The sequence below is a fragment of the Bos indicus x Bos taurus genome, chromosome X, assembly GCF_003369695.1.
Source record: "Bos indicus x Bos taurus breed Angus x Brahman F1 hybrid chromosome X, Bos_hybrid_MaternalHap_v2.0, whole genome shotgun sequence".
NCBI lineage: Eukaryota > Metazoa > Chordata > Mammalia > Artiodactyla > Bovidae > Bos > Bos indicus x Bos taurus.
Genome location: NC_040105.1, coordinates 57,340,146 through 57,360,607, shown reverse-complemented (window position 1 = coordinate 57,360,607; position 20,462 = coordinate 57,340,146). Strand labels below are relative to the sequence as shown.

At 43.4% G+C, this 20,462-nt stretch overlaps 1 long non-coding RNA gene across 1 annotated transcript; it reads right to left on the bottom strand.

Annotated features, from left to right (window-relative positions):
• Window positions 1–7,198: 7,198 nt before the first annotated feature.
• Window positions 7,199–19,279, bottom strand: LOC113886834. Its single transcript, XR_003509564.1, has 3 exons — window positions 18,323–19,279; window positions 8,329–8,389; window positions 7,199–7,513 (listed from the first exon to the last, which is right to left on the bottom strand). It is a non-coding gene; the product is annotated as an uncharacterized LOC113886834 (long non-coding RNA).
• Window positions 19,280–20,462: the final 1,183 nt, after the last annotated feature.

Sequence of the window (20,462 nt, the reverse complement as noted above, 5' to 3'; positions counted from 1 at the left end):
TATCTATCCATCTATCTATCTAGGCAAACAAACCAGAAATCTCATAAGCTTGGAAGTATCCTCCCCAAACCTCAGAAATCTGACAACCTGGCACATGCACACACCAATGGCACAGAGAACTCATATCCTTGGAATGAATATCCATAAAGAGTTCAGAGATTGCATACTTCCTAGAGCATGCTGAAAGCAAATGGATCAGAGAACTAAGATCCTGGAAGAACACCTTGGCATAGGTCGGAGACTTCACACTCTGGTTCACTGGCCAGTGAACACATCAGACATTTCATAGCATCAGATGCTACCTACCAACAGATCAGGGCATTCACATCCTGGGACATAGACCAACAAAGAGATTACAGACATCAGCACCTGGACATGTAGCCATAAACAGATCAGAGACCTCAAACACAGTTTGGAGGCCTCACATGTGACATACATTATCAAATAGATCCGGGACCTGAAATCCTAGGATGTACATCCACACACAGATGAGAGCCTCACAACCCTCCATGAAGTCACAAAAAGACCACAGACTTCAAACTCTACAACACACACCCACAAATAGATCAGAAACCTCAAGCCCTGGTTCATATATAACAAACAGATCAGAAAGTTCAAATCCTGGGATATGTTTGACAAACAATGTTGAGATCATAGGTACCTGAGACCCACAAATGGAGACCTTAAATCCTGCAATGCACAACCACAATCAGAGACCTTACAGGTTAAGAAAACACCAGCAGAGACCTGACATCTTTCAACATAGATCCATTAACAGATCAGAGAGCTCATGTACTAAGACATACTAGCAAACAGATCCGAGTCCTCAAGTCAAGGACATACACCCACAAAGAGCTCTGGACTCCCTCACACCCTGGACATACAAACCTAAACAAATCAGAGATCTAACATTCTGGTAAACATGTGATCAAACAAATCAAAAACCTCGTATCACCAGAATTACCCCCCAAGCATATCAGAGACCCAACAAACTGAAAGGCAACCCACAAACATTGCAGAGACCTTAGATATTGGAATGTCCTCTCTAAATCAGGTCAGACACCTCACATACAAGGACATGTACCAAAAAAAAATGTGTGGAGACCTCACATCCTGAGACATATCTCCACAAACAGCTGTAAGACCACAAGTTCTGGGACACACCCCCTCAAACATTCAAAGACCTCTCAACATGGTTCATACACCTATCCACAGATCAGAGACCTCCCACCATCAGACACACATTCACAAACAGATCATGGAGTTCACACCCTGGGATGTGCCCTGACAATCAGATAGAGACAGCGTAACCTGAGACATTGTTTTCATTTCCTATTGCTGCTATAACAAGTCACAATCTTAGTGTCATAAAACAGCACGCATTTATTATAGAAGCCAAAAATGGGTTTCAAAGGGCTAAACCCAAGTTGTTGGCAGAGCTGTGTCACTCCTGGAGGCCCTCGGGGAGAATCAAATGTTTCCTTGCCTTTTCCAGTTTCTAAAGATGCCTGCATTCCTTAGCTCTTAACTCCTTCCTCCATCTTCAAAGCCAGCAGCGTTTCATCTTCAAATCTTTCTCTCTGATCTTTACTGCTGTCATTACATCTGACATCTTCCCTGACCGACTGTTCTGCCTCTCTCCTATAAGGACCCTTGTGATTACCTTGTGCACACCTGGAAAATTCAGAACAACCTCCTTCATCTCAAGATGATTACTTCACATCTACAAAGGACTTTTTGACTTGTTCCAGAGATTAGGGCATGGACATCTTTCAGGGACCTTTATTCCAACAACCCCACATATACCTCCACACACAATTAAAAACACCCCATCCTGAGACACATACCAATAAGTAGCTCAAAGACTTCACATTCCGTGCCATATAATTCCAAAGAGGTCAGAGATCTCCAACCCTTGGCCATACATCCAAAAAAGGAGTGAGGCCCATGTGCTGTGCACATCATCTACCCACAAACAAGGCAGGGACCTCACAAACTGAAATATATAACCACAAATAGAAGACATCTCACATCCCTGACAAACACACACAAGGAACCAGAAACAAATTCTGTGATAGTAAGGTGAAAACAGAACAGAGACCTCATATGACAAATGTACCCACACAGAGGAGAGACTCTCTGCAACCCAAGACATACACTCACAAACATAGTAGAGCTCTCAAGTCCTGCAGCACACACCCACAATCAAGGAAGAGACCTCACATTCTAGGAAAACCAGCTTGAGGCTGATTATATACCTGACATCTTCACAAAACACCCACAAAGAGTTCTAAGGATTCATATCTTGGGACCCAGACCCACAAAAAGCCATACAAGCCATACAAAATGCAACCATAATGAGCTTCAAATCTCACACCTGGATGTGTGTGCTTGTGTGCTTAGTCGCTCAGTCATGTCCAACTCTTTGCAACCCTTTGGACTTTAGCCTGCCAGGATCCTCTGTCCACAGGATTTTTCAGGAAAGAATACTGAAATGGGTTAACATTTCCTTCTTCAGGGATCTTTCTGACCTAGGGATCAAACTAGCTTCTCCTGTGTGTCCAGCACTGCAGACAGATTCTTTACCTGCTGAGCCATCAGGGAAGCCCCACACCTGGATATACACACTGAAATAGATCAGAGATACATACATATATGTATACATCTACATGTGTATATACATGTGTATATGTAAGTACATGTGTATATGTAAGTATATATACGTACGTCATCAAATTAATCAGAAATCTCCTATTTCAGAAACACCTATGAAACATCCAAGACCTAGCAACCTAAACATAATTCACAGACACCTCAGAGACCTCACATATGTACACATAAAATGAGTACAGAGACCTCATGTCCTGGGGCACACGCTCGCAAACAGATCAGAGCCCACATGTTCTGAGACATACACCCACAAAAACCTCAGAGTCTACAATTTTAGGGGGACACACTCTCAAACAGGTCAGAGACCACTCACCTGGGCTCACACACTCACACACACAGATCCAAGACCCTTGCCATCAGACATACACTCACAAACACTGTGGAGCTCACATCCTCAGATGGCCAGATAGAGGTGTCGTGATCCAGGACACTGTATCCTTTTCTTACTGCTGTTTTAACAAAGCACCACAATCTTAGTGTCATGAAAAAACACACATTTATTTATTATACTACATTTGTGTAGGTCAGAAACCCAAAAGTGGGTCTTCCAGTCAGTTCTAAAATCAGATGTAAACAGAGCTGTCTTCCTTCTGGGGACTCTAAAGTGAATCCATTTCCTTGCCTTTTCCAGTTTCCAGAGCCACCTGGATTCTTGGTCCTGGGCCCCTTCCTATACCTGCAAAGCCATAAGCACTTCATCTTCAAATCTCTCTGATCTCTGCTTGGGTCATCACATCTCCTTCTCTGTCTCTGCTTCTCTCATTATCTCCTCCTTGATTAGGGCTCCCTGGCACATGCCCTTTGCTGGAGCCTATTAGTTGCCTGGACGCATGTACAAACAATTAGAGATGTCACAGCCTAAGACAGACTCCCATCAACAATGCAAAGACTTCACAAGCTGGGACATATACCCACAAACATCTTCACATCAGATCACCGTGTCTGATCTGGCTTTTGTCATTTCCATTCCTGACAATAACCATTCTGTCCCTCTCTTGAGAGTCCCTTGGACAACAAGGAGATCAAACCAGTCAATCCTAAGGGAAATCAACCCTGAATACTCACTGGAAGGACTGATGCTGAAGCTGAAGCTCCAAAACTTTGGCCACCTGACACAAACAGCCAACTCATTGGAATATAAGACCCTGATGCAGGAAAAGATTGAAGGCAAAAAGAGAAGAGGGTGATAGAGAATGAGATGCTTGGATGGCATCACTGATTCAACGGATATGAACTTTGGTGAATTCCAGGAGATGGAAAGGGACAGGGAGGCCTGGTGTGCTGCAGTCTGTGGGGTTGCAAAGAGTCGGACACAACTTAGCCACTGAACAACAACAACCCCCTCATTTCAGGATGTTGCGATTACATTGGACCCACCTAGACAATCTAAGAAAATCTCCCCATCTCAAGATGGTTAATTTAACAAGGTCCTACTGTATAGCATGGGGAACTATATTCAATATCTTGGCATATATCATAATGGAAAAGAATATAAAAAGAATGTATATATGTGTGTAACGGAGCCACTGTGCTGTACAGCAGGAATTAACACAACATTGTAAATCAACTATACTTCAATTAAAAATACATTTTAAAAAGCAAATGCTTAACTTAATCGTATCTGCCAAGTACCTTTTAACATGTGAGGTCACATTTTCATAGTTTTCAAGGTTGAGGACATTGGACAAGGATAGCATATTGAAAAGCAGAGACATTACTTTGCCAACAAAGGTCTGTCTAGTCAAGGCTATGGTTTTTCCAGTGGTCATGTATGGATGTGAGAGTTGGACTGTGAAGAAAGCTGAGCGCCGAAGAATTGATGCTTTTGAACTGTGGTGTTGGAGAAGACTCTTGAGAGTCCCTTGGACTGCAAGGAGATCCAACCAGTCCATTCTGAAGGAGATCAGCCCTGGGATTTCTTTGGAAGGAATGATGCTAAAGCTGAAACTCCAGTACTTTGGCCACCTCATGCAAAGAGTTGACTCATTGGAAAAGACTCTGACGCTGGGAGGGATTGGGGGCAGGAGGAGAAGGGGACGACAGAGGATGAGATGGCTGGAAGGCATCACTGACTCAATGGACGTGAATCTGAGTGAACTCCAGGAGTTGGTGATGGACAGGGAGGCCTGGTGTGCTGTGATTCATGGGGTCACAAAGAGTCAGACACGACTGAGCGACATAACTGAACTGAGAAGGCTTTAAGTCAGCAGAGCAGAGACAGACATTCAAAATTAGAGACGTCATATCACAAAACACACACCTACAAAAAGCTCAGAGACCTAAAATCCTGGGGCATACACCAGAAATAGTTCACATCCCTCATCCAGAGTCACACATCTAGAGAGGGATCAGAGACCTCCGACCCTCAGACAGACATCTAAAGAGAGCAGAGAGATGTACATCGTGGGACATACACCCACAAACAGGTGTATGGAATAGGTCTGGAACCTCACAAATTGGGGACACATATTCCCACTCAAACAGACCTCATACCCTTGCCTAATAAGCAGGAGACTAGGAAAAAAACTTCAGTTACCATGATACACATACAAATGGATCAAAGACCTCGTCTGAGAAATACTATCAGAAATGGTTTGGAGACCTCAAACCCAACAATAAGAACCCACAATATGTCAGAGAGCTCATTTCCTGGAACATACTCCCAGAGTGATTAAAGATACTTTACATCTTGGCACATACATCCACAAAGAGATGAGAGAGCTCAAATCCTGGGACACATACCTGCAAACAGATCAGAGACCTCAACTCTGAGATACACACTCAAAAGGAACTCAGAAACCTCATACCTTGGATATACACACTTTAACACATAATACACCTCTCATCCCATCATATGTTTTAGCATCAGTTCAGTTCAGTCACTCAGTCATGTCTGACTTTGCAACCCCATGGACTGTAGCATGCCATGCCTCCCTGTCCATCACCAACTCCCAGAGTTTACTCAAACTCATCTCCATTGAGTCGGTAATGCCATCCAACCACCTCATCCTCTGTCACCCCCTTCTCCTCTTGCCTTCAATCTTTCCCAGCATCAGGGTCTTTTCAAATGAGTCAGCTCTTCACATCAGGTGGCCAAAGTATTGGAGTTTCAGCTTCAACATCAGTCCTCCAATGAACACTCAGGACTGATTTCCTTTAGGATGGACTGGTTGGATCTCCTTGCAGTCTAAGGGACTCTCAAGAGTCTTCTCCAACACCACAGTTCAAAAGCATCAAATCAGAAATCTCATATGCTTGCAAATAACACCAAAAGTATCAATATCTAACACCCTGGGATATACACCCTCCAACAGCTCAGGGAACTCACACCTGGGATGTACATCCACAAAGGGCTCTGAGACCACACGTCCTAAGATCTATGTCCAGAAACAGATCAAAGAACTCACGTCCTGGGAAAACACCCTCAAACACATCAGAGTCCTTTCAACCCAGTTCACTTACCAGAAAACAGATCTGAATCTTTATACCATTAGACATGTACTGCTCCCCCCACCCAACACACACAGAGATCAGAGAGTTCACACCCTGGGGTACACCTCAACAAACAGATTAGAGACCTCACAACCTGGACACGTAACCACAAAGAGACCACAGACCTCAAACCCTGCAATCTATACTTTCAAAGAGACCAGAGACCTCATACTCTGAGAAATATACCAACAAACAGATCAGAGGACTCACATCATGGGACATACTCCAGAACACTTCAGAGACCATATACAACCACAACTAGATCAGAGATCTCAAATCCTGCAACAGATATTCACAAGAACATCAGAGATAAGACATACTATGAAAAAGATCCAGAAACAGATGACAGAACGAATATCTTGTGACATATACCCACAAAGAGATCAGAGAGCTCAAAGCCAAGCATAGGTACTCACAAGAGATCAGAGGATTCAGGCCAAGGGACATAAACTCACAGTGAGCTCTTTGAAACCTCGCACTCTAGATATTCATAACAAAATAGGTTCGAGACTTCATATTATGGTAGATATATCACTGAGAAAAGCAGAAAGTTCATTAACATCAGAAATACCTCTGAAACACACCAGAGACCTAATAACCTGGAATGCAAACCCCAGATACCTTATTAAAGAGCTCATATACTATGGGCATTCCCTGACGGTCCAATGGTTATAGGTTTTGTGCTTTCACTGCTGTAAGCCCAGGTTCAATCCCTGGTCAGGGAACTAAGATCCCACAAGTGGCACGACCCCCACCCCCCCAAAAATAGACCTCAAATACTGGACACACATCCTGAATCAGCTCAAAGACCTCATATCCTAGGACACAAACATACAAACAGATTGGAGACCTCACATTCTGAGACATACAGGAACAAGCAGCTCAGAGACCAAAAATCGGGGGCACACCCTCACACCGTCTGACACACATTCACCAACAGATAATGGAGTTCTCATCCTGGGATGGGCACTGACAATCAGATACAGACATCACAACCCAGGACACTCTTCATTTCCTATAACAAATCACTAAAATCTTGGTATTGTAAAACAACACTAATTTATTATCTTACACTTCTATAGGTCAGAGACCTAAAATTGAGTCTTACAGAGATAAAGTCAAGTTGTCAGCAGAGCTACTTCCCTCCAGGAAGCTCCAGGAAAATGCACTTCCTTTCATTTTCCAGTTTTAGAGGCTGTCTGCAGTCCTTGGTTCATGGTCCCTTCCTCCATCTTCAAAGCCAGCAGCGTTTCATCTTCAAATGTCTCTCTGATCTCTCTTCTCTCTGTTTCAGCTGTCAAATCTCCTTCTCCAACTCTGCTTCCATCATTACATCACCTTCTTAGACAGCCTGCATTGTCACAGTGTCATTTCTGACTCTCACCATCGTGCCTCCCACACGTAAGGACCTTAGTGACTACACTGGGCCCACATGGATAATCCAGGATAAACTCCCAGCCTCCTGGTGATTAACTTAATCAAATCTGCAAAGTCCCTTCTGCCAGAAAGTTAACATAGTCACAGGCTTCCCAGGTGGCTCAGATGGTAAAGAATCTGCCTGCAGTGCAGGAGACCCAGGTTCGATCCCTGGGTCAGGAAGATCCCCTGGAGAAGGAAATGGCAACCCACTCCAGTATTCTTGCCTAAAGAATCCCATGGACAGAGGAGCCTGGGGTTGCAGAGTCAGACATGACTCAATGACTAACACTTTCACTAGGGACTGAGACGGGGATATTATTGAAGGCCAGTATTCAGCTGAACAGAGATGTACATGCATAGATCAGTCGAGACATGATGTCCTGGGAGACACATACCCACAAACTAATCAGGGAACTCATATGTGATTCATATACCCACAAACGGATCAGGGACCTAAAAACCTGGAAAATATAGCCATAAAGAAATCATAGACCTAAAATCCTGCAACATAAGCCTACAAAGAGTTCAGAGACCTCACATGTAGGGTAGTACACCCAGAAACAGATTAGCATTCTCACACTAGCACATATACTGAAAAACATGTGAGAGCTCTCAAAGCCTGGCACATACACTCAAAATGAGTTCAGATACATCACCTGCTGGAATTCACTTCTAAACAGATCTGAAACCTCACAATATACACCCACAAACCCGTCATGACCCTCCCTCCCTGGGACATATACATACAAAGAGCTCAGACACCTCACTCTGGGATATTCACCACCAAGCAGATCAGAGTCTTCAAGTCCTGGAATATAAAACAAACAGATTAGAGCACTTGCATCCTTGACAAAATTCAAGAGCAGACATCACACATTGAAACATAGGAATGAACAGAGAATAGACCTCATACCATGAAACACACCCACAGAGAGGTCACAAGCCTTCCATTCTCTAGTCATACACACCCTAAGAGATCTAAAACTTCATATGTACCCACAAACAAAATAGAAATCTCAAATCCTGGGCTTCCCTGGTGGTTCAGTGGTGAAGAATCCATTTGCCAATGCAGGAGACATGAGTTCGATCCCTGATCTGGGAAGATCCCACATGCCATGGAACAAATAAGCCCATGAGCCACAACTATGAAGCCTGTGTTCTAGAGCCTGGGAGCCGCAACTACTGAAGCCTGAGTGCCCTAGAGCCTGTGCTCCATAACAAGGGAAGCCACCACAATGAAAAATTTGTGCACTGCAACTAGAGAGTAGCCCCCCTCCCTGCTTGCCACAATTAGAGAAAAGCCTGCATGCAGCAACGAAGACCCAGCACAGCCAAAAAGAAAGAAAGAAATTTTAAATCTTGGAAAATAATCCTCCTAGAAGATCAGAGAACTGACAGCCTGGGATGTACACCTATTAAAAGGTAGAGAAAGTCACAAATGATCAGAGAATCATTCAATCAAATCCTGGGAATTATACCCACAATGAGATCAGAGACCTTACATCCTGGAATATGTACCCTAAAACAGATTAGAAATCTCACCCCTGGACAAACATACCCCAACAGATCAGAAACCTCACATCCTGGGACAAATGCCTGCAAACAGCTGTGGTCCTTACATCCTGGGACATAAATGCACAATCAGATCATGCATTACACCCTTGACAAACACAGATCAGACAACCCCTTCTGTGATGTTCACCCACAGAGAGACTAGGAACCTCACAACCTGAGACATACAAACATAATATACCAAAGAACTCAAATCCTGCAGTATCCACCACAAACAGATCAGAGACCCCATATACTGGGAAAAACATCCAGAAGCAAAGCAGAGTCCTCTCAAATTGGAATACATCACTCAAAATAGAGGAGAGAGCGCATATCCTGGGACTATACCAACAAATAAATTTGAGGCCTCATATCACAGGCCATATACTGTTGCTCAGATGAGAGAACTTACCTCTCTCTCTGGAGAAAGGAATAGAGGAGAACATCAAGGGACGTCAACAACATCAAGGGACATACTACCACAAATAGATCAAAGACTATATTTTTCTCACATACACCCATGTGAGAGACCTCACATATTGGAACATACAATGACAAACAGTCACAGATCTCACACCCTTAAACATACAATGACAAAAAGGATCATAACCCTAAAAAAGTCTTAAACCATTAAATAATCCCCCAAACCGATAAGAGACCTCACACCTTGGGACCTACACCCCAAAAGACCTCATGGGCCTCACACACTGAGACCTAACCCACGGACAGAAAGAAACCTTACAACTAGGTTTATTCAACTCACAAACATATCAGAGGACTTACATTCTTGGCATACACTCATGAAAGATACCTCACATACTGGTAATTATAGTGACATGAAGATCTCAGATCCTGGGAGCTACGTGCACAAACAAATGAGTGACCTCATGCGCTGGGACAGACACCCACAAACATATCACAGATCTCCCATTCTGATGAATATACCCATAAACAGATCAAGACCTCACAACTGAGACCTACACACACAATGAAACAGCAGACATCACATCCTGGGATATTGCAGAAACAACCCAGATACCTAAAATTCCAAGACAGAAAGCCACAAACACAACACAGACGTCACACCTTGGAATAATAACCATAAGAGATGAAAGACTTCAAACTCTTGATATAGTCATGAAAAGATCAGAGACCTTACATACAGAGACTTCTGTGGACAAACAGATCAGGGACTTCTAACTCTGTGACATACACCCAGAAACAGATCAGAGACCTCATCACCCAGGAAATATACACACAAACAAGCCTCGACATACACCAAGGAAAACAGACTCACATACTGGTATATAGCAACAAAGAGATCAGAGACCTTACATTCTTGGAAATATACCACCCAACATATCAGAGACCTCACACTTGGGATATACACCAACAAAGAGCTCAGACACTTTATACCATAGGATACACATGTCCAAAGAGATCAGGGACCCACATCATAAGTCATGCAGTCACAAACATACTTGAAAACTCACATTATGCAACCCCCCCAAAATAAAACCCCACAGATCAGAGACCTCATTCCCCAGGGTATACAAACAGAAAAATATCAGGGAGTTTGACATACACCCATATCCTTGACATATACCCGTCAAGAGAGACCTCATACACTGAGACATATACAAGGACAGAGAAGTGAGACCTCATTTTGGGACATACACCCAGAAATAGATGACAGATTTCATACTGTGGGACATACACCCACAAAGACTTCAAGGAACTTACATCTTGGGAACCACACCCACAAACATTTTAGAGACCTCACACCCACACTCACAAACTAAGCAGAGACCTCACACTCTGGGACATTCACCCTCAGATAGAATAGTTCTAACATCATGCAACACACACCCAACAAACAGATCAGAGTACTTATACTCTCAGAAAACCACAACAAAAAATCTGGGAAGTGTAATAACCAGGGCAATATATCCACAAAGAGTTCAGAGACCTCATATCTTAGGACACATACCACAAACAGATCAGAGAGCTCATACATAGGCACAAACACCTACAAAGAGATCAGAGCTCTAATATCCAAGGGTGCGTGCTCAGTCACTTCAGTCATGTCTGACTCTTTGTGACCCTATACACTGTAGCCTGCTAGGCTCCTGTCCATGGGATTCTCCAGGCAAAAATCCTGGAGCGGGTTATCATTTCCTCCTCCAGGGGATCTTCCTGACCCTGGGATCGAACCTGAATCTCTTCTTGTGTCTCCTGCATTGGTGAGCAGATTATTTACTACTTGAGCCAACAAGGGTATAAGCCCCCAAAATAGATAAGGACTTCATACTCTTGACATACACCCAAGAAGAAAGACCTCAAATTCTGTAGCATACAATGACAAACAGATCAGAGAACTCATACACTGAGATATATACCCACAAGCAGATCAAAACTTTATATCATTGGATGTATACCCACAACAGAGCAGAAACCTCACACTCTGGACATTCACACCCAAACAGATCAGACAACTCACATCCTGGAATATACACCCACAACCAAGTCAGAAGTCTCTCATCCTGGGAAACAACACCCAAACATATCAGAGAGCCCTCATGATCTCAGACACACACTCAAAGAGCTCAGATACCTCAAACCCTGGTATATACACCTATGAACAGAGACCTTGTATACTGCAACATTCAGCCACAGTCATGTCAGGGATCCCACACATTTGGGACATACATCCAACAACAGCAAAGGAACATTACAACACCCTTAAACAGTTTAGGGGGCTGAAACCCTAGGATACAGATTCCCCCTGCCCTCAAAATCAGTCATATTAATATCTGAACACAGACTCTCAAACACCACAGAAACTTCATATCCAGGAACTCGGTGGCCCAAACTATTCTGTCACCCAGTACTCTGGATGCAGACTCTAGTCACCTCAGTGATATATCTTTCTGGACCCTAAAAATCCCTATAGTTCAAAGAACAAACAAAACCTGTACGCATCCTCCAAAGAGTTCATGGCTGTGAAATCTGAGACACAAATTCCTAAAGGCCTCAATGTCCTCACACCCAGAACACAGACTGCCAGAGGGCTCAGAAAGTTCAAATCCTGGACCCCAATACAAGGTATTTTAGAGACATTATACCCTGGGGTCACAAATCCCAAATAGTTATGATCACATTCTGGACATGAACAGAAAAACATCCCAGAACTCCCATAATTCTAGACCTAGATCCTCAATTAGTTCAGACATCTAAAACAGAGAGAGAGAGAACCCAGAGATCAGAGATCTGAAGATGTGAAGCACAGAATGCTTAAAACATGCAGATATGCATACAGATTACAAGAAACTCAGGACTCTGGAACCCTGGACCAAGACTCTCAAAGAGCTCAGAAACACCACAAATCTCCCCTAAATTTAGCGGCTTAAAACAATGGTAAATGTTAATTATATCACACAGTTTTGAGGAGTCAGGAACTCAGGAGAAGCTTGGCTGCACAGTTCTGGCTTTGGATCTCTTGGGCTGCAGTCATCTGAAGGCTGGAGTGAAGCCAGAAGCTCCACTTGCAGGTTGGATCACTTACCCGGCTAATGAATTAGTGCTGGCTTTTGGCTGAGATACTTCAGTTATGTGGTACAGGTGTCTCCCCAAGGGGCTGCTTGAGTATCCTCACAATATGGTGGATGGCTTCCACTAAAGCAAGAGATCCCAGAAAGCAAGGCAGAAGCCAAAATGCCTTTTAAACTTCCCTAGAGGGCAGAAGAAGAAGGGGGCAACAGAGGATGAGATGGCTGGATGTAAGTCTGAGCAACAGACATGAGCTTGAGCAAACTCCAGGAGATAGTGAAGGACAGGGAAGCCTGGTGTGCTGCAGTCCATGGGGTTGCAGAGTCGGACACAACTTAGTGACTGAACAACAACTAAGTAAGCATTGCTTTGGTGCATTCCACAAATTAGGGAGTTTTAGTTTCATTTTTATTTAGTTCAAACTATTTTTAAAAATTTGTCTTAAGGCTTCTTTGACTCATTGAGCCTGTGTGCATGTGTGGTAAGTCACTTCAGTTGTATTCAACTCTTTGCAACTCTGTGGACTGTAGCCCACCAGGTTCCTCTGTCCATGGGATTCTCCAGCCAAGAACACTGGAGTGAGTTGCCATACCCTTCTCCAGGGGATCTTCCCCACCCAGGGATCAAGCCCGCATCTCTTACATTTCCTGCATTGGCAGGCGGGTTCTTTACCACTAGCGCCACCTGGGAAGCCCCTTAAGCCTCTGCACCCTCTCCCAAAGCCTTTCTCCAGAGCTCAGAACATACCTCTTGCATAAATGCACAAACCTGTCTGTCTTATAACCAGATTTACAGTTTTCACAAGAGGAACAATGTTTTTTCCTCATTGTGTACCCCTGCCTCATGGTATACAGTCTATTATGTCTGTGCTCAACAGAACAAGTGAAGTACAATTGTGAATTTTGTAGAGATGGAGACACAATTCTGGCGAGTATTTACTCTTTCTTGAATCCAACACACATTTATAGTAAACAATATGTTCATGTTACTCCTACATTCCAACTGAGATAATCTCAGACCCACACTGGCCCCTGACCAGAGATGGCATTTACCTGGATTGCATTCCTCCCCCTACCCCTGAATTCTGCTTTCAGAAGTCAAGGGAGTGTAGGTGTGTGGACTGTATATTGTCCTATTGACTCAGAGCTAAGTCTTCTAAAACTTTAGTAAATCAAGGTTTAGAAAGATGATTCAAAAAGTTAGACTCTCCTACCATCCAGCCAGGACTTAGGGGTTCCAGACTCTGAAACAGGGTCTGAAAGTGAAGTGAAAGTGTTAGTTGCTCCGTCATGTCCGAATCTGCAACCCCATGGACTGTAGCCCGCCAGGCTCTTCTATCCATGGGATTCTCCTGGCAAGAATACTGGAGTGGGTAGGCAATTCCTTTGCCAGGGGATCTCCCCAACCTAGGGATCAAACATGGGTCTCCAGCATTGCAGGCAGATTCTTTACTGTCTGAGCCACCACATGTGACAACATCTAGGGACAGCTGGGAGGGCGGAGGTGCTACTGGCATCTAGAGGGTGGAGATCAAGGATGCTGCTTGTCATTGCCCTTTAGTCAAAGACCCCTCACCCCCAGGAACATACCTGTAGTTAAACAAGTTGGGTTTATTACTCACTGCAGTGAGGAAGAACGTGGGGAACCGTGGGACATCTAGGTAAGAGGGTGTTAGAGAGAACAAATCATAGAATCTGGGCTTCAGTTGAGTGGTTTTGGGAAGGGTCTAAGGAACTGCAGGCTCACTCTAGATTGGATGCTGTCACAAAGTGAGAGCAGATTTATTATTTGGTATCTCAATAAGCCTTTAAATCTATGGGGAAGGCAGCCTAGAGTAAGGATAATGCTGATATTGATATAAAAGTAGCAGTCACTCATTTTAACCAAGTTGTTATTGTTGTCCAGTCCCTAGTCATGTCCAACTTTGTGAATTTATGGACTGCAGCATGCCAGACTCCTCTGTCCTCTACTATTTCCTGGAGTTTGCTCAAATTCATGTCCACTGAGCCAGTGGTAGTATCAAACCATCTCATCCTCTGTCACCCCCTTCTCCTTTTGCCTTCAATCTTTCCCAGCATCAGGGCCTTTTCCAATGAGTCAGCTCTTCCATATAGTCCGTATAAAGCTATGGTTTTTCCAGTAGTTGTACAGATGTGAGAGTTGGATCATAAAGAAGGCTGAACACCAAAGAATTGATACTTTCAAACTGTGATGCTAGAGAAGACTCTTGAGTCCCTTGGACTACAAAGAGATCAAACCAGTCAATCCTAAAGGAAATCAACCCTGAATATTCACTGGAAGGACTGATGCTGAAGCTGATGCTCCAGTACTTTGACCACCTGATGTGAAGGGCTGACTGATTTTAACCAAGAGAGAGGGATGTTTGCTATCGTGTGGATGGCACAGTGACCTTGTTTTTGCCTATGCTTAGACAACATTATAACATGGCTTGGCTTTGTCTCATTTTGGCATGGTCTCAGAATAACCTTGTCTGAGGTTAGTATTCTATGAGATTTTTTTATGTCTAATAAGAGAATAACAGCCTACCTGTGGGTGTCAGAACAACTTCTGGATGTTGGGGACTGCTCCTTCTCTCTCTTTCTCCCTCCTTTCTTTTCTGTCTCATGCTAAACATCTGTTATGAGTTGAGTTGTATCCCTCAAAATTCACATGTTGAAGTCCTAATCCCTAGGACCTCAGAATGTGACCTTATTTGGAAACAGGGTCATTACAAATATAAGACAAGGTCATACTGCAGTAGGGTGATCCCCTAATGCAATATGACTGGTGTCTTTACAAAAAGAGAAATTTGGGCACAGACACACACAGGGAGAATGTCATGTGGAGATGAAGGCAGAGATTGGGGTGATGCAGCAAAAGCAAAGGAATGTCAGACTGCCAGCAAACCACCAGAAGCTAGGAAAGAGGCATGGAACAAATTCTCCTTCTCATCCCCAAGAAAGAACCAACTGGACTCACACCTTGATCTCAGACTTCCAGCCTTCAGAACTGTGAGAAAATAAATGTCAATTGTTTGAGATAGTGAGTTTTTTATACTATTTTTAAATTTTTATTGTTGCTTTACAATGTTGTGTTAGTTTCTGCTGTACAATGAAGTGAATCAGCTATATGTGTGTATATATATATATATATACACACACATGTATCCCCTTCCTCTTGGACCTCCCTCCCACCCCACCCACATCCCACCCATCTAAGTCCTCAAAGACTGAGCTGAACTCCCTGCATTATACAGCAGGCTCCCACTAGCTAGCTATTTTACACATAGTAATGCATATATGTCAATTCTACTCTCCTAATTCATCCTACTCCCCCTCACTCCCATGTCCACACATCGGTTCTCTACATCTGTGTCTCTGTTCCTGCCCTTGATGTGGTGCTATTTTTTACAGCAGCTCTAGCAAATGAATACAACATCTTACAACACCTTCCATAAAGGATTTTCCAGCCCGCGGAGGCGGGGGCAGGAGCCGGAGCCAGAGCGGGCGGAGGCGGGGGCAGGAGACGCTGGAGGCTCGAGCTAACCGGACGGGTCACTCCGGCTCTCCCGGGTGAAAAAAATTAAAAAAAAAAAAAAAAAAAAAAAAAGGATTTTCCAATCCAAAATGTCAATAGTGTGTGGTGATCATTTTGTAATGTATAGAAATATCAAATCACTGCTATGCACTTGGAATTAACATCATGTCATAGATCAATTATATTTCAATTTAAAATGTATTATTTATCCAATTATTATTTTTTCTGTGTATTCCTCTTTATTTTTTATTATTTTTAAGCTTAATGGTTGGTTTAATTCTGTTATGAATAACAGAAATCTACTCGCATTGGCTTAAAACACAGTTTTTTCCTTTCACAGATTGTATTTATTTTTTAATTTAACTTTTATTTTATATTGGAGTATAGTTGATTTACAATGTTGTGTTAGTTTCAAGTGTACAAGAAAGTGATTCAGTTATACATATACATATATTCATTCTTTTTTCAGATTCTTTTCTTATATAGGTTATTAAAGAATATTGAGTAAAGTTCCCTATGTTATACATATCTACTTACTCTTGATTTGGGGGAAATTCATGTAGAATATCATAATCTTAAGATTCATGGTCTGAGTTTTCATTTACATAATAAATTTCAGTAATATAAAAAAAAAAAACTGTCAACAGTGCTGAGGTTGAAGAATCCTGCCCTAGACATGGAACCCAAAAGTACTTACTAACCTCAGAATCTCTGATAAAGACCAATAAAAAGTAGCAGAGTACACACAGCTTTGTACATAGACCCTCAAAGTGCTCAAAGACCTCACACCCTGAATACAGAAGCCTAAACAGCTCAGAGAAGATGTGCCTTCAAGAGACCCCTAATAAGTCAAAAACATTATTCTCTGGGGCAGAGACCACCAAGAAGATGAAAAACCTAGCATCTAGAAACAGAAACCAAATGCTCAGAGACATCAAGTATGGGACAGGAAACCTAAGAGAGCTCTGGGTCCAAAATGCTCAGATATTTCACACTTTGAACACACACCAAATAGGCGAACAGCTCAAGAACAATAGTATCATTCATTTCCTGCTTCTAAAACTGTATTATCTTTATGTAAGTGCTTTACATTAGGGGAAGCTGGGCAAAGGGTATACAAGAACTCTGCACTATTTGTGCAATTTTTCTCTAAGTCTAAAATGATTTTTAAAATAAGCTTTTTAAAGGAAAAAAGATCAAAGGACATAGAACGGAATTTATAAACCTTAAATACATGGTTCCACAAGCTCAGAAAACAACATTATGTCCCTCTAGTAGTCAAAGAAATGCCAAAAAAAAAAAAAGGAATTCGACTTTAAGGTAAAAAACCCCACTTACCCAAGGACAAAGACCCTCAAACAGCTTAGAGACTTTATACCCTGGGACAGAGATCCACAAACGTCTGTAAAACCACAACCCCTGTGACAAGAGCCTCAAAACAGCTGAGAGACTTCACTGTAGGGCCATAGACATCATACCTTGAACTGAGATTCCAAACAATGAGATTTCACATTCTGAACACAGTCCTCCAAAATGCACACAGCATGTAATAATTATAAGTCGACTGACTTAAAAACCATTTTCCTCCTACTCACTTACACTCAGCCAAACACCTTCCCTGCTTGATGCTTAAAATCCCATCATCAAAGTTTACTCCTTTGAGTTCTTTCTCCCCTTCAAAATTCTCCTTTAATTGTCACACATCCTTCTGTCCTAAAGCGTGAAATCATGCATCTCTCTCTAGTCATTTATGACCCAGCCCCTCACCCTACTCCTACACACACACACACACACACACACACACACACACTGCCACACGCCCCGAGTCAGGCCTGGTCCAGAAGGGGTAGGAAACGTCCAAGTCATCCTCTCCCGGGGGAGGAGGGGATGGCTTGGAGGAGGATCATGAGATCGCCTTGAACCTTCTCTGCCGGACTCAGACCTACAAAGGCAGCCTAATACAGTGATGTCAGGAACCCTGGAAAAGAATTTTTCTCAGTTGCTGTTGTGAATGGTGAGTGGATCCTGAAATCAATATAATGGGATGCAATATGCATTGTTCTAAAAAGAGAAACCACAGGTAGAAGAGAATATAAAAGATTACCCAACACATTCTGTGCCAGCCAATAATACCAGCTTCTTTTACAGGTGCGCAAACTGAAGTTCCTAGATGGGATTCGAACCTACAGTGTCCAGTAGCCAAAGCCCTGCCTCAGCAACTCCGAACGCCGACCCGGGAGCCATAGCGCCTGCGCCAATCCAGCAGCCAATGGCATCCCGGAGCCGGTGGACCCCGCGCTCGTAGCCTTTAAGTGATTCCAGAAAACCTCAGTACCCTGGAAGAGCTTCTGTAGGCAACCTAGCGGCGGCCAATCAAAGCTCAGGGCAAGATTTGATCCCGCCCTCCTCATCTAGGATCCAATCACCACTCCACGACCTTCCACCCCACTCCACCCACCCCGCTGTTGCTTAGAAGCGGTAGCCAACTCAAGCGGGACCAAACATAAGATCGTGGCTGTGGCTGAGGGTGGAGTTTACCCTACCCCGGCCCCCAGGGCCGAGGTCGGTCAGGGCATCGCTATTCTCAGCCTGGGGAAGGGGCCAATACACGCGCGGGATATTTCGTGTTCACAGACATGAAGTGGTTTCTTCCAAAGTACACGACCCACCCACCTCCGTGGTACCTCCCACAGTGGACTGTTCCATCTCTGCGTCGCGCGATGGAGTGTCCCAGAGGTGCAGAGTCTCGTCAGTAACTTCATTCCCAAACCTCACGATTTTTGTGTGTGTGACCTAAAAAGAGCTCTTTTATGTCAATACTCTAAGGATCATTCACACTTCGATTCACGCTGACATAACTACAGACTCTCTCTCTCTTTCATATCTTCCTCCCCTTGCCCATATTCCATCCCCCATCTCCCTCTCAAATGTCCCTCAATAGAGCATCCTAGCCTAATGATCTTGTTGAGAGCCATGCTGAGGGATCCAACCCCCTGCTGCAGATCCCTGGCCCATAAAAAGGCATTTGTTCCCCTGATGCCACTGGTAGAAGTGTGAATTTATGTGCCAGCATCTATAAAAATTAAAAAAAAAAGACACCTCTTCCTACTAGAACGTCAGTACTACCAGGGTGTATATAGATTTCTAGTTCCCCTGTGTCCCCACAGCACCTAAAACTGTGCCCTGTACAAAGTAGGTGCTCAAAGGGGGGAGGGGAGTGGGGGGTTGTTGAATAAATTGAGTCCTTTGACCTAGCAGTTCCACTTCTAAATATGTGTTCTAAGGAAATACACATGCACTGGTTTGTGTGCACAAGAATATGAGATACACAAACTGGGGCGCAGGGTAATTGATGTCATACTGTTGCAGAAACCAGTAATCTAGAAACCACGCACCACACTCGGAGAATTGGGGAACTCAGGTTTATTACGCCTGAGTAATAAACTGAGTGGGCCCAAACTCTGAGCCCCGAACAAAGGGGTTACAGAATTTTTATATATGGACAGGCATGATTAAGTGGGTTTACAGGTTTGCAGGCACTGGGTGATTGCAAAGAGCAGTACAAGGGTGAGTGAGATAAGCTCCAGTTCCTAGTATTGTAAGTCCCCACTTTCTGAGACTATGTGACCTACGTGATCCAGACTTTGCAAGGAGCAAGCTGAGTTACAGAGGCAGAAGGAGCAGGAGGTTATGTAAAATTTTAACTTTTCCTCTTTAATACCACAGAGTATCAGCTGTGAGACAAAATAAGACCTCAACACTGGAAACATACCCCACATGGCTCAGGAATGTCACATCATTGGACATAGCACAAAAGAACTTGGAGAACTCACATGATGAGACATAGATAACCAGTTCATAGATCTCATCCTTTGGTCACAGACTCCTACAAACATCTTAGAGATTTTACTCCCTGGGACACCAAAATGCCTCAGGGACCCATCACACTGGGACACAAACCCCAAATAGCTCACATACCTCATACCACAAACACAGACCCCCCAACAGCTCAGAGATCTTGTCAACTGAGATTTACATTAAAAATCTAGGCAAAGACCTCTGGCTCTTGACATAGACCACAAAACAATTCAGAGGCCTGGACACAAACAGAATGAGGGTGCTGGAGGGACCATTTACAAGACATACTGTTAATGGAAAAGCAAGTAGGAATGCAAGTGAAAAAAAAAATGCTCAAAGACATGAGATGAGCACTGGCCCTGCAAAGTGTTCTAAGATCTTATAGC